This window comes from Amblyomma mixtum, chromosome 3 (assembly GCF_055824585.1).
Source record: "Amblyomma mixtum isolate Tamu chromosome 3, ASM5582458v1, whole genome shotgun sequence".
In the NCBI taxonomy this organism is placed as follows: domain Eukaryota; kingdom Metazoa; phylum Arthropoda; class Arachnida; order Ixodida; family Ixodidae; genus Amblyomma; species Amblyomma mixtum.
The window spans coordinates 410,464,841-410,480,196 of NC_143014.1; the positions used below are offsets into that span (position 1 = coordinate 410,464,841).

At 42.8% G+C, this 15,356-nt stretch overlaps 1 long non-coding RNA gene across 1 annotated transcript; it reads right to left on the minus strand.

The window, feature by feature from the left end:
• Positions 1-55: 55 nt before the first annotated feature.
• Positions 56-4,506, minus strand: LOC149357642 (uncharacterized). Its single transcript, XR_016291856.1, has 2 exons — positions 4,327-4,506; positions 56-392 (listed from the first exon to the last, which is right to left on the minus strand). It is a non-coding gene; the product is annotated as an uncharacterized LOC149357642 (long non-coding RNA).
• Between the last annotated feature and the right edge of the window lie 10,850 nt (positions 4,507-15,356).

Here is a 15,356-nt window from a genome sequence, read left to right on the forward strand (position 1 = left end):
ATTATGGTACATTGGTCCTCCATCAAAACTGTCCATAACAAATTGGGAAGAAAAATAAAACAAACACACATTTATTCAGATATATACACTAAGATTACAGTATGCTTTTCTGCATAACAGCAAGCAGTGAATTCCAAATTATAATCTTGGAAACTTGAACATTTTCCTGGTCACAAAAATTGCACTGCAGTGCGAAATGCCTCCCAGGCCTTGAGAGACATGTCAGGATTAGCACTGGGTGTCCGATTCTGCGTTTGCTGTTGTATTCACAATAGCCCTGTAGATGACTTGTTGTTCACCACTTCCTGGGTCTACTGCATCAGCTGCAGGCATTCCTGAAGACTTGCAAGGAGGATGTCATTGATGCGCACATTCATTTGCCTGTGACCTTCCTGCAAAGAATGCGATTTCTTGGCTGATCTGTGACAACGATGGTGAGCCAATGTATAGGTGGGCTTTGTTGGCTTTGCGGAATGCTTCTAGGTTTGTGTGTGCATTTGCACCTTTTGTACTGGAGTCATAGATTCCCTGGTACACCTATTTGTTTGCATATGGTTCTCTGTTCATGACAGCACCATTTGCATGTTCCCTGACCAAATCCCAATTCTGATGTTGCTCCACAATGACAGACACTGCACTGCTGAGTTGAGCCGTTCCCCAGTCCAGCAGTATCGATGCTAGAGTGTGTGTCAAAGCTGAGGTCAAGCGTGGGACCTGTCTAACTCCCAAAGTTTAATTTCAGTTTCATCCCTCATTGGTTAGACTAAAATTGTTCCTGCTGCTTATACCTATAAATTTAGAGCTTCGAACTGCTGTTAAGCTGAGTTCTTCTGCGCTTAACTGCAGTCATATCTCAATACCAAACATTGCTTAATTTGCAACGCAGGTTGGCGCAACAAAGGTTGAGGAAGCTTCCATTCTTTTCTTACAATGTTTAAACGTTTATGGAGATGGCCATTTGAACATTTATCTTCACATCCTGCAGCCTCAGGTGAAACTGTGGCATGAGGAGATGAAAGAAAAAATATACCCCAGTGTGCCCTTCTAAACACCTGCCCAATGACAGCAGAATCTAATATACAATGAATATTGTGCAGTGAAGATTTTTTCCCTTCCATGTATCTTTGAACATTTTTTTTTCCAGAAGTGGTTGCCCCCGTCATCCAGCAAAGTACTGCAGCTTGTGCTATGCACGAAAAAACCACTGACATTATTTCGCTGTCTGATTTTCTTCAAGCTATGCGACAGCTAAGGTGCCCTGGAGACTATATCAGTGAAGCCTTCAGCAACATTGGCCAAAATGTAGTTAAGGTACTGTGCTTCTGCTAAGTGTGCATTGTTTGAGGACCTGATGCCAACATGGTGTGAACATGACATTCAAGAGCTGTCTTCACGATAGCTGTCTTGACAAGTTTACGGTGGAATGAATTGTACAGAAGCAGTCCTTTATTAAGGCACTGTCTCCTCATTGCTCATCAGAGCAACCAAACTGCCATATATATAGCCAAGAGAAAATCGGACAGTGATGCAATGTCAAAGTGGTTGTTTTCTGTGCCAGACGAGCTGCAATCGTTATGCCAGATGACTAGGCCAGCCATTTCTTGCATGAAAAGAATGTGAAAAAACAAACAAACATAATATCAGATTTGTTCAGTGCGCAGGATTCACTGTACATTGGATCCCGCTGTCTTAGGTACGGTTTCTTCAACGGCAGACTGGGGTACATTAAAATGACTGTTTTCATGAGGATTGCAAAAATGTCAAAGTCACAGAATGGTGGTTTCCTCAACTTTCGTTGCAGAGTATGCAGATGCCAACATGCCTTTGACATATTGTCACGGGAAGAAGCATTTCTGATAAACCGAGAAATTGTCTGAGCAGAAATAATTCCTAGTCTGAAAAGAAAAAAATGCACGTCTACTCCATCCGACATTTTACTGCAAAAACCTGCAGTCATGATGATGCTTATGCATTCACAGTGCCAGCACTCTTTACTGCACAAGTCTGTGCAAGAGTGCGAACAGTAAATGGCAAGCAGCAGCAGCAGTGTGTCATCCTTTCCTCTGTCTTCATTGTCTGTGTACTTAACCAAAAATAAAAATTACTAGTACTGATGCTGCGAGACCAGACCCCTTCTCAACGAACAAGACATTTCCTACAATGTACTTCGCACCAAGGCACTGCGAGTTCTCTGTTCGAAACATAAGTTAAGGAACTGGACAACTCTTCTGCACAGTGCGGATGTTAAACAAGTGATGTATTCCTTCCAGTCCTCATAAACTGGCAGTCAAACCACACTCTCAGTCACATGCAGCGCCACACTGATTTAGATGTTAGCACACACACGAAAACAGCGCGAACTTCACGAAGGACGCAGAAAGGGGAGACGAGACACATGTTAGTTTCCTGTACACTAACATAAGAAGCGTTCCATCTGAAAATAAGGCTCTTTCTTCACTAATTGATTCATGCAGTTTGTCTATCATCGCACTTACCGAGACCTGGTTAAATGACATGGTTCCTGACAATTGCATTTTCCTCTGCGACTCCGAATTTAACATACTTCATTGTGACCGCGTTAAGCCGTAGGGGTGTACTTCTTGCCATTACAAAAAGAAGTCACTGCTGTGCTTATTGAGGTCATGTCATGCCTCGAGCCAGTGTGGGTTCGTGTGAAATGTGACTCTACGGATGTCATTATTGGTGTTTACTACCCTTCTGACATGAACATTTAATCTTATGTGAATTCTGTAAAATGTTAAGGGAAGTTACTGTTCAATTTCCTAATTCAGGCTTACTATTGATAGGTGATTTTAACTTTCCAGCAATTAGTTGGTCCTCACTAACAGCTCCAGCTAATGATCCTGAAGCTCAGACTTTCCTCCAGTCTTGCCTTGTTTTTTTATTGCAACAACATATTTCTGAACCCACGCGTCGTTATACCACACTTCTTGATCTTATCCTAACCAGTAAACCTTTTTTCCAATATTACGCTTCTAGAAGGCCTTACTAATTGTTCCATAATCACGGGAAATCTCAATTTCGAGCCCCACAAAAAAGCAACTCGCAACAAACAAATCAAGTGCTACAACCGAGCAAACTTCGCCAAAATAAATGCTGAGTTGACAGTTTTTTCTGAGCACTTTCTTCTCAATTTTTGAACACGTTCAGTGGAGGTCAACTGGAACCTGTTCAGTAATAAACATGCTGCTCTTATTGACAGATTCATGCACTAACATTGCGCATTGGTATAATCGGCACTTACTTTGCCTAAACAAAAACAAAGAAAGCCTTTACAGACAGGCTGACAAAAACAGGCATTGAAACGCTACAAAGCATGTGATAAGAATTATCAGTTCATGACTAATTTGCTCACTAAAATGGTGTCATTTGCATGGCGTCAATTTTGAGAAGGAAGCATTCGAGTATTTTTTATTTACTTACACATACTGCTGTCTCTTCTGTTAGAGGCATAACAGGGATGGGTTACACAGCATTTGATTACAGCAATGTCAAAGAAATGGTATGGCAGTTCTCTTTGAAACTGATTATTCGGCAATGCACACAGAGAACCATCCAAGTTATTCCATAATTTAACATTCAGTGGACCATGATATGCCAGCGTGAGCCATTTTTGCAAGCCACCCAAGAGAAACACATTAGGTAAAAAATGGTGAGGCATAGTAGTGATATCATTGTTAAACAGTGCGGAAAGAGGGGACACATGAAAGCAAGACAAGCAACACAACTGCTTAAGAAAATGGATCATTACCTACTCGCCCAAACAGAATTAGTGCTGCTATGTTCACTTTGTTTCAAGAACTGGTGAGCGGTTTCGGCAGCTTTGCCTTGTACCATTCTTTTTAGTTTTCATTTACCCACTGCAGTACATTTTTCACATTCACACTGCTCTGATGTAATAACCACCAGCCCTTCTGACATGCATGATCTTGACAAAACCCAACGAAATTTGGGTGCGCAGAAAAACCCATATACATGCGCCACAACCCATAGCAACATTTGCAAGGCAATCATGAGAGAACATGCACGCTCCATTCACTGGTGTAATGCCAGGAAACTGGTACACAAGGCACAGCAATGAAGTTTTTCCTATACAGCCACATTCCGCAAACTTTTGAGGCTGACAAAATAGAAGATAGCAGTGCAGCACAAGGTCATGACTGTGACTCAAGATTTCTGGATGATAAAATAAAAGTAAATGATAAAATAAAAGTGACCATAAGGTACCTCAACCGCTGTTTTCTCATAAATTAGTACAGTACCAAAGAAGGCCGTGTAGGCAGCTGCGCAGCACGGAGAGCTCACCTGAACTGGTTCCAACGTGTCATACTTGAACACTGCAGGATGACTTTTTGTTTACGCTTAAAAATGCACTTAGTGTTACAACTGCACAATAAACTGAAGCTGGAACGTACACGACCGCAACAAAAACACGAACAGCACGAACAGCACCCATCCAGCCACAGATATAAACAACCCGCGGCACGCAGAGAATGATGCTGATGTCGATAGGCAGGCCGTCCCAGGCAGATGGCGCTGCTGCGCCACCTACGAAATGCAATTTTTTTTTTGCAACTGATGCGAAATGCGCTGGAAGCATGGCTCAAAATTCGTAAGAAACGACACCACAATAGCACTATAAAAATAATGAGAGCTGACAGCAAAAATAACGAAAGAATAGATTTTACACAAAACTGCCCACCATGAAATCAAAACCGAAACTCGGCAAGCGACTTTGTTTTTTTTTTGTTTTTTTTTGCCATTGAAACGCTGTTATTCCTGAAAGCGGCACAATTATTTTTTCTGTATGAGTCGCGTCTGCGTCACGGCAGCGGCAATTCTGCCAGGCATGAGTAATATTTCAAGCAGAACTTTAGAAGCTGTATATGTATATCGGAGGTCTAGAAATGCTGTCTCTTACTGGTTGGTGACATTTGTCGTCATCTTGCCGCGCCTCAACAGAGCTTATCAACATTATGTTAGATTTTAATTTCTTTCAGGTGATTAACCAACCCACTAGCGGTTCAAACATTTTAGATTTAGCTTTCTGCAATGCGCCCGAAACGATTAACGAAGTGTTACTCCTTGACGGTTTTAGTGACCATAAGCTCATTCATCTGCGACTTAATGTCCCATTAGCGTTTCAAGGTCTTACATCCAGGAAAATTCGCGATTACAGTAGAGCTAATTATAGAGATATGAATATTGCACTTAATGATTTTTTTATTCAAACGTTCTTGCCCTCATTTGCAGACAGGTCCGTCGAACAGAACTGGGTACTTTATAAGATCATGAAGATCATGATGTCCAATCTAGTTTACAAATATGTTCCCTTGGTTTCAATTTCAAACGACAAATCTAATACATGGTTCAATAGATCTCTCCGCCGTCATCGAAACAAAAAAAAAGCGTTTGTACAGAAAAGCTCGGTTGGTATATCTACATCGGATGCTTGGAAAAAATACGATTGTCTGAAATCTCACTGTTCGGCCCTCCGGGCATCAAAGAAAAAATATTTTTCTCATGACCTACCCGCCCTCCTAAAATCTAATCCCAAAAAGCTCTGGCGTGTGATATCTCCCGGCAGTACTAGCAACCAATTTTCATTGTACAGCGACGATCACGTGCAGCTTTCGGAGAGTGAATGTCCCCAAGCATTTAACAGATATTTTGCGTCAGTGTTCACTCGGGAAGATCATTCCAACATATACATTGTTCCTGATCGTGATTACCAATATATGGCCCCTATTACCATTACCGCTGAAGGTATCGCTCGTCTCATTGCAAATCTTAAGGTTTCCTCATCAGCTGGTGTTGACAACATAAATTCTAAAATATTGAAAAACACTGTATCAATCTCCAGTGAAATTCTATGCCCCATCTATCAGCAATCATTATCATCTGGTTTACTTCCTACAGATTGGAAAATTGCTAAGATCGTTCCAGTGTTCAAAAGTGGAAACAGAAATTCACCAGAAAACTACCACCCCATTTCGCTAACCTGCATTTGCTGTGAATTACTCGAGCATGTTGTTGCTTCCCACATTTACTGCCATCTGGAACTTAATTCTTTCTTTTTTCCTAATCAGCACGGCTTCCGGAAAGGTTTTTCTTGTGACACCCAACTGCTAGAATTTACAACTGACTTGGATTTCAACATGGATGCTAACCTTCAAAGTGACTGTATCTTTTTAGATTTTGCTAAAGCCTTCGACCGTGTTGCACATTACCGCTTGTTCTCAAAATTGTTTGCTCTGTGCCTAGATTCTTTAACCCTGTCATGGCTACGTAACTTTCTTTCATTTCGCCAGCAGTTCACTACAGTAAACAATTTCACCTCCCCACTAAGTGATGTAGAGTCTGGCGTACCCCAAGGCAGTGTTCTTGGCCCCTTATTGTTTCTAATATACATTAACGACTTGGCCACAGACATACCTTCTTCTATACGACTCTTTGCTGACGACTGCATCATTTACCGGCCCATTAATTCTATGGATGATCACCTTGCTCTCCAAACTGACCTGAACTTAATTTCAAATTGGTGTAGTAAATGGCAAATGATGCTCAACTCATCTAAATGCAAGGTTATCTCTTTCACCCGCAAGCGTACTAATTCTAATTTCTCGTACTCCATTTAAGGTACTGTAGTGTCTCGGGCATCATCTTATAAGTATTTAGGTATTCACCTCACGGATAATCTTTTATGGGCCACGCACATTCAATCCATCTGTGCCAAAGCTTCAAGATCACTTGGGTACCTGCGGCGGAACTTGCGAAGTACCCCTAATAACGTGAGAAAAGTCGCTTACTTAACAATCGTGCGTCCTCAACTAGAATTTTCTTCACCTACGTGGTCTCCTTATCAAAATTACCTAATCAACATGCTTGAACCCGTACAAAATAGAGCCGCTCGTTTCATCACACAAAAGTACCACCCCCGTCCAGCATCACTAAGATCAAACTTGATATCTCCCTCGAACCATTACATATTCGCCTTTCCATCGCTCTTTTATGCTTACTTCATAAATATCGTCACAGCACCAGGCCATCTCCCTTGCCCCTCGAAGAGCCTTCACGCATTTCACACCGCCTACATAATCAGTACAGCATTAAACGCATTTACGGAAGAACCCTAGCCTTCAATTCATCTGCACTTCCACGTGCCATTATTCTTTGGAATGATCTTCCCAACTGTATCGCATCTATCGGCAACCACCAATCATTTCAAGACAAGCTGCACAAACATTTTCTTTAACGACATTGTGTCTTGTTTCAGGTTGTTCGGTGTCCTTGGTTCCCTTTTCTTCTCGTTGGTATAGTATTAAGTTTTGGTTTCTTGTGCAATTTCAACCATTAGTATATTTTTTATGGCTACTGCTTTTTCTTTCGATGCGGTGATGTATGTCTTGTAGTTACGTTTTGCCCTGTATATTTATAATTTTGTTTACTTTTTGCCTTGTATCACGCGTTGTTTTTAACTCATTGTTCCTATTTGCTTAATCTATTGTTTTTGCCCCCTTACTCAATGCCCTTCTGGGCCCTGTAAGGTATTTTGAATAAATAAATAAATAAATAAACAGGATTGATTTCGGTTCCTCAGCGTGCACTGCATCGGACAGTACACGGGCCTCTAGCATTAACGCCTCCATCGAAATACGACAGCTGCTGGGGTCGAACCCGCGTCTTTCGGGTCAGAAGCCGAACACAATAACCACAGCAGTGGCTGAATGGATGTGCTAGCATTCATGGAGGTTCACGGAATATGTGGCGAAGCTATTAATTTAGCAGTCTCAATCCCTTTTCTCAAGGCGTCGTATTGCGTTTCACAAGGACGGGTAAAGAATGCAGGCCAAGATAAGCCACGTGTACAAGAATGCAGCAGTGTCGCACCGTATATTTCGCGGACGCGACACGCCACTGTTCACATATGTACTATCGGGGACAAAAGTTTGCTGGACGAGAGTTCTTGGAAAAACGTCCATTGTAGCTCCACCTCGCTAGTCAGTCGCCTTTTGCCGCTCCTTGCGAAAAGTGACGCCCCCACTTTCTGGATTCTCGTTGTGCACCGCAAGCGCGCAGGCTACTGCGCCATTAGCGACGTGCACAGCTCGCGTCGTTATTCAGGAGTTCCTCTACATGATTGAATTCATCATTCTGCCAAACTGTTCTCATGAAATCATCTTGGGTTTGGACTTCCTATCGTGCCAAAACGCAGTCATCGATGGTGCTCGGGCTGAACTCGAGTTCTTTTTGCTCTCAGCGGTTCTTTATCGCCCGATGCCCCTTCTGCTGCTCCTGCCAAAGCCGTCACTGCTGAAGACACTCAACTGCCTCCCTGTTCTTCTGTTCTTGTGCCCATCGCTTCTGACTTTGTTCGCGACGGCAACATACTTTTTACACCATCGCCTCTTTCTGTGCCACAAGTACATGCCCATACCTTACGCCATCCTCACCCTGTCAGCTGGCCTTAGCGCATTGTTCATGACCAGTCTGTTTACATATGCTTCCGTTGTGTGTCGCGGTGAGTGCCTTGGTACCGTCCAGATCATTGATTTCATTCTCTATTGCGATGAGACTGACGCTTCGCTGTCCCTCGACGTAGATGCCCTCCACACTTCGCTCGACACTTCACCTCCAGACGTTTTCCTTCCCTCCATCAACGCCTCTCTCCCTGCACCTCAACGCACTCAACTTCTCGCACTGCTTCATCACTTTCGTTCCTCCTTCAATTTACACCAACCCACTTTGACCTGCACGTTGACTGTCGCCCACCACATCGACACCAGTGACCATGCCCCTCTGCGTCAGCACCCATACTGTGTCTCCGCCAGTGAGCGCTAAGTTATTCAACAACAAGTTGACACCATGCTTCAGAGCGGCGTGATTCAGGCCTCACACAGTCCCTGGCCTCACCCGTGGTACTCGAGAAGAAGAAAGATGGCTCTATTCGCTTCTGCATTGATTACTGCCACCTGAATCACGCAAAAGGATGTTTACCCTCTTCCCCGCATTGATGATGCTCTGGACTGCTTTCAAGGAGCGGAACTTTTCTCTTCTCTCGATATATGCTCTGGCTATTGGCAGGTCACCATGGCAGCCAACGATCGCCCTAAAACCGCATTTGTGACCCCTGATGGCCTGTATGAATTTAATGTCATGCCTTTTGGCCTCTGTAATGCTCCAGCTATTTTTGAGCGCATGATGGACACCAGTCTGTGCGGCCTGAAGTGGAAGTTGTGCCTCCGTTATCTCGACGACATCGTGATCTTTTCGCCCAACTTTGCGACTCATCAGTCCTGGCTGAAGCATGTCTTAACCTGCCTTATGGATGCCGGCCTTCAGCTGAACTTAAAGAAGTGTCGATTTGCTGCTCGTGAACTGAAAATTTTAGGCCACGCTGTGTGTCAAAAGGGGGCGTCTGCCCCGACCCCGCCAAACTTCATGCTGTGACTGCATTTCCAAAACCTACTTGCATTAAGGAACTGCGCAGCTTCCTAGGCCTCTGTTCCTATTTTAGTCGCAACTTTGTGGCCATTGTTGCCCCTTTAACTCAGCTTCTCGGCAGCAACGTGGATTTTTTCGAGTTGGTCGCCTTCCTGTGACAACGCCTACAACACCTTGCGAAGTCTCCTCATGGCACCACCCATCTTGCATCACTTCGACCCGCAAAGCTCCAACCACACACGGACGCCAGTGGCATTGGCCTCAGGGCTGTGCTCACCCAACGCAAGTCTGGCTTCGAACAATGTGTCATTGCGTACGCCAGTCGCACCATCATGAAAGCCGGATCCAGCTACTCCGTGACAGAAAAAGAGTGCTTGGCCATTGCCTGGGCCCTTGGCAAGTTTAGACTTTATCTCTATGGGCGTCATTTTCACGTGATCACCAACCACCATGCCCTATGTTGGCTTTCTTCGCTCCGGCGGCCTTGCTCGATGGGCTTTCCGTCTACAAGAATAAAACATACGTGTCGTTTATTGGTCGGGCCGCAAGCACCAGGACACTGATGCCCTGTCCCGCTCCCGGCCTAGCTTGCCAGCCTCTCCGCCCTCCACTCCGCTGTGCCTTCACTCACCACCTGCGTCATGCCTCGTGAGCAGCGTAAAGATCAATGGATTGCCTCTCTTCTTGACTTTCTCTCCGCCCCATCTATGGCTCCAGCATCCCGCGCGTGAAAAAAATTGTAAATTGTACGGTTTAACATCCCAAAAGAACCCGCTGGCTACAAGGGTCGTCTTAGTGGAGGGCTCCGGATTAATTTAAAGCATCTAAAGAAGACTGAAGAGACATACACTTAATGCAATGTGACCATGCTGCCTCGAGAACTTTTGCATAGGCTGTCAGAAGCAAAAGGCCAAGGGCTATCACCAACTATTTCCTGCACAGTGTCTCATGATGTCAGAAGCTTCACACCATTTAGATAAAGAGAGCTAATTGATCAACAACTCAGAGCGAGACTAACACCGTTCTTGCTTTGGGTTGCTGATCAATTCGGCCTCACCATGGCATCTGCTAGGCACCCTGGTTAGCTTAAATGTAGAGTGACTGCCCAGGCAGGCAGTGGTCCCTGGCTCTATCGCCAGACTAAGACGGATTTCCCTTCAGCTGCAAAGGTTCTGAGAAAGCTGTTTAGCTTTGCTCTACAACCGTATAATTGCGATCAAGTACAAACTCATGAGTAATTACTGCCTAATTGAAATGTACTTCACCTTGGGTGTTTCCCTTAATGAACTACATTTTGAATGTGCACTCCAAGGGCATCTTCCATTCCCCAACATTCTCCTTGCCCCAAAACAGATAGCGATCTGAAACTCAAAACAAAACAAGAGGCTCCATGCTGACTCTGTCAACAGGAATTTTCTATTCAGTCTTTGAGAATACATGCATCCTGTTGTAACGATACTTTTGATACAGCATTGTGTACACAGACTTAGGACACAAATCAATCACACTCTCACTTTACAGTTCTTCCATTCAGTGACTCACGATGAATGTTCATGTTTACTGTTTGGTTATGGGAGGGTTTCTGCTGTAGTGCTGGCTGCATTACCTACCCCTTTCCAATTTCCTATTTTTCTTTTGCCAAGGCTGTGAAGTCTGACTGCACCTGTTTCAATTAATAGGTACATTTAGCAGGCTAGTAGCTGCAGTCCACAGAGTGTTTGAAGTTACTTTCTTTGCAATGGAATAAAATGTAGCAGGAAGCTTTAAGATACCTGGATTCTTATGCTGCAAACCTGTTGGACCTAACATGGGCCTTCTGGCAGTTTCTAGGGGTCATCTTTCTGCATTTATGGAGTACACAGAAACTTAGGATAGATAATGCTTTGTGCAACATGCATGGAAGCAACTTCACATTTTTTCTGCTGTGGCTGCAATCCTAGCAGGATGACCTAGAGGATTAACTAACACATGCTGACATTTGAGTTTAGGTTCCCTCTTGGGCTTTCTAGAAAGTATATGCTTGCTGCACCAATCAAACATAATCTGATCTTGGGCCTCAAGATCACCTTGTTGAGGATTTGCGGGGTCGCAGCGGGGCACCAGAGAGAGACGACCAGCGTGGCAGGCTTCTAGTTCCGAACTGCGTGTGCCGGGCGTGCGCTCCGAGCACGCGCCGTCGTTCTTTATTTTCTTTTGTCGCGGGAACGCCGATCTCAGCGCCTGCGCTTTATAGCGTCGCCGGGCGCTACAACCTTGTAAGCATTCCCATCGAGCAACTCTGTCAGAACAGCCATTGGTAAAGCAGCCCAGTCAGTGTTTTTGTCCCTTGTGTGTTAAAACGCTTCAGTAAGTTTCCTCTTTGAGACAGTTCTGTGCATTTGTGAAAGGCAGGCTTGATTCTGCATTTTTAACTAAAACATACATATACATACATACATACATACATACATCTTTATTAACTCTCACAAGGTTACATTAGTAACAGAGGAGAGAGGACGCAAGGCAAAAAGCTGCGTTGGTGCAGCTTGAGGGCCACCCTGCGCCCTCTGCCGGCGGTATCGCCTGGCAGCTAATCACAACAGCAGTGCAAGAGCGCACTCGCAAGCACAAAAGAAAATACAGCCACAAAATATATACATTAACATTTGCATGATGTTATGCCTCTATTATCACTCGACATTATTTGACAAAAGAAACTGCTCAAAATATTTATGTACAGGAAACGCATTTATAATCAACCGAGATACAAATCAAGTAGAAAGAAGATACACAAAGCTATATATATATATATATGTTCTAATCATGACGTCAAAAATTATGCACATTGAAACAAAGGAATAAGTGTTATTAATTTATGCCGTGAAGTCTTTTCAAGTATGATGTTGTTCTTGTGCACAATATTGAGGTAATGTGGTAGACTGTATGTCGGTGACTGCTTACCGTATGTAGTGCGGCAGAAAGGTACGGACCATAACATTTTGTTCCGTGTGTTATAAGATGGAATCGAACGAATGAGGTTGAAACTTGATAAGAGGAAATCATTCTTAGTTGAAACAGCATTTTTATACATAGAGATTAACTTGAATGGGAATAACTCAGAGATTTTCATTATACTGAACCTTACAAAGTAGGAACCTGTATGAGTACACCACAGCACATTAGCTATTAATCTAATTGCTCGTTTTTGCGCCATTAGAATTTTCATTTGCTTTTGCTTGGTTGTTGTCCCCCAGACCATGAGACAATAAGTTATATGTGGCAATATTAATGCATTGTAAATTAATACTTTAACTCTAGGCGGAAGTGTATGCCTCTGGCGGCATAGGATGCCATTAATCTTGTTTATTTTAGCGCAGATATTCTCAGTATGTTTATCCCAATTAAGTGATTCGGTCCAAACAACACCAAGACATTTCACAGCTGGCACGACATCAATTTTTTTGTTTGCTAACCAAAGGTCAAAATTTGCACGCACCATTCTGTTTTTAGCTCAGAATGTTATTGCTTTGGTCTTCGTGATGTTTACCCTTAGGTAGTTCTTAAAGGACCCCTGACGCAGGAATTCTAAGAACTTATTGCCGTGTTCTAGCAGGTCTGTTTCTGTGTTACCTGAAGAAAGCATTTTGAGGTCGTCTGCATACGCTATTATGTTGAGAGGAAGGGGAGCAGAAAATATATCATTAATGTAAATATTAAATAATAGGGGGCCCAGAATGCTGCCTTGTGGTACACCAGAGAGGATAGCTTGCAAGGTTGATTTGTTTACGATATTTCAGATATGATTCAATTAAAGATAAGCTGTTACCTCTAATTCCATAGTTATTGAGTTTATGTACCAGTAAAGCATGATTAAGCAGGTCAAATGCTTTGGAAAAATCAACAAATATTCCTAGTACAAGGAGCTTTTCCTCAAACGCATTTATTATTATTTCTTTTTGCTTAATTAGTGCCGTTTCCGTGGACCTTTGTTTTCTGAAATCAAACTGACTGTCTGATAGAATTGAATGTTTGGCTAGAAAAGTATTGATTCTCACATAAATAATCTTTTCCAGAACTTTGGATAATATCGGAAGAATGGAAATAGGCCTGTAGTTAGCCATATCTGAGGTAGCACCACCTTTGTGAATGACAGCCACTTTTGCTACCTGCATTTCTTTTGGAAACACACCAGATTCTATAGCTAGATTATAGATATGCATTAGTATTGGAGCTAGTATGTCAACTACAAATTTGAAGGGTTTGATCTGAAAGCCATCTTTATCTTCAGCTCTGCTATTTCTTAGATTTCTAAACACTGTCACTGTTTCACCTTCATCAGTGGGATACATGAACAGGGATTCAGGAATGCATGGTGTATTATACGCGTAACCCACAGGTGTGTCAGAGGGACAGCATAATGTTTTGGTTATGTTAACAAAGTAATTATTACATTCATTACACAGTTCCTCCCCACCTCTTGGTATACCATCTTTCACTATTGTCGTAATAGTTGTTTTTGAGGTGCGATTTAGTAATTTGTTCAGTTGGTCCCACTGGTTGTGAACACTTCTATTGGACCCCACTGAAAATGCATTACTAAAATAGCTTAGCTTAGCAGTTCGCAATTCTCTATTCAGCTGGTTTCGGTATTTCTTATATTTCTCAAGCTTGGAAGGCTCCCGTGATTTCATGAATTGCGCAAACATTTTCTCTTTGGTCCTTATTTTGCGCAGCAGTTCTTGCGTAACCCACGGCTTCTTTGGATTGCGTTTGCGTGGACGGACTAGTGGAAAACATTTATCATAGACAGTTTTAACTTTGAACAAAAAAGCATTATATGCGTCATTCACGTCTTTTAAAGACAGCACATCGTCCCAACTAGCTTCATATAACATCGAACGAAAACGGACAAGTGTGCTGCATGCAGAGCTGCTACAACTAACATATCCAAATTTTCTTTTTTTTCCCCGCACCATTACCGAGTGGAATCAGCTACCACCATCATCATTGAATTGCTTTTGTTTCATGACTTGACTTGTACAAATTTGTTTTGTGCTTATTGTGCCCCTTCTGCCAGGGCCCTTCACTGGAACTGCAGTATGCTCTAAATAAATAAATAAATAAATTGCAGAGAAATTGTTTCAAAAATGCAATGCTTCTGTCCTGGCACGAGTTTATTCTCTAGGCAAGCTTGAGATAAACTACGGTTCAGTGCTGACTTAGGAACCCTTATGCAAAGTTAGCAGTAAGTGTACCAAAAGTACAAGGCATTTAATTCCCCGGAGTAATTGGAATACGTGAGAGATATTGGTGAGGACAACAGCCCTATACCTGGCTTGAAAAATGATGATATTTCGTTTTTATTCATTATTCATTTTGTTCATTTATGTTTTATTAATTTGTGTCTGGAACTCACTACTAAAAATCATCAAATCATCGAGTACAGAAGCATCATTCCATAAAAACTTGAAAGTGTGTACTTTTTAAATACCTTCATTTGCCATGCCAATGAACCCTGTGTTTATTGTGTACGGCTTTTATTGCTTGAGTGCTTTTATATAGTATTGTGTTCTCTTTTTGCGGTGCTCCTTAATACGTTTGTAAAATTGAGCATGCTTAATAAAATGTTTTGTTATGATTGTTTATTCCCACTGCACCTTTTTCCGGTATGCAGTTACTATCTACCATATTTTATCATGCGTCATATACGAGGTGCCCCAGCTAAAAGTATCCAAGCTTTTAAAAAACACAGAATGTCCTAGCTGCGTGAGACCAACTGAGGGTAGTTCAGAGTGATGTGACCTAGTCATACCTCGGCACCATGGGGGGTGTCTCAATAACATTCGCACTCACAGCCACTCACCCTCACATCCACTCACTCGTACTCACATTCATGTGCACTCACACTCGTA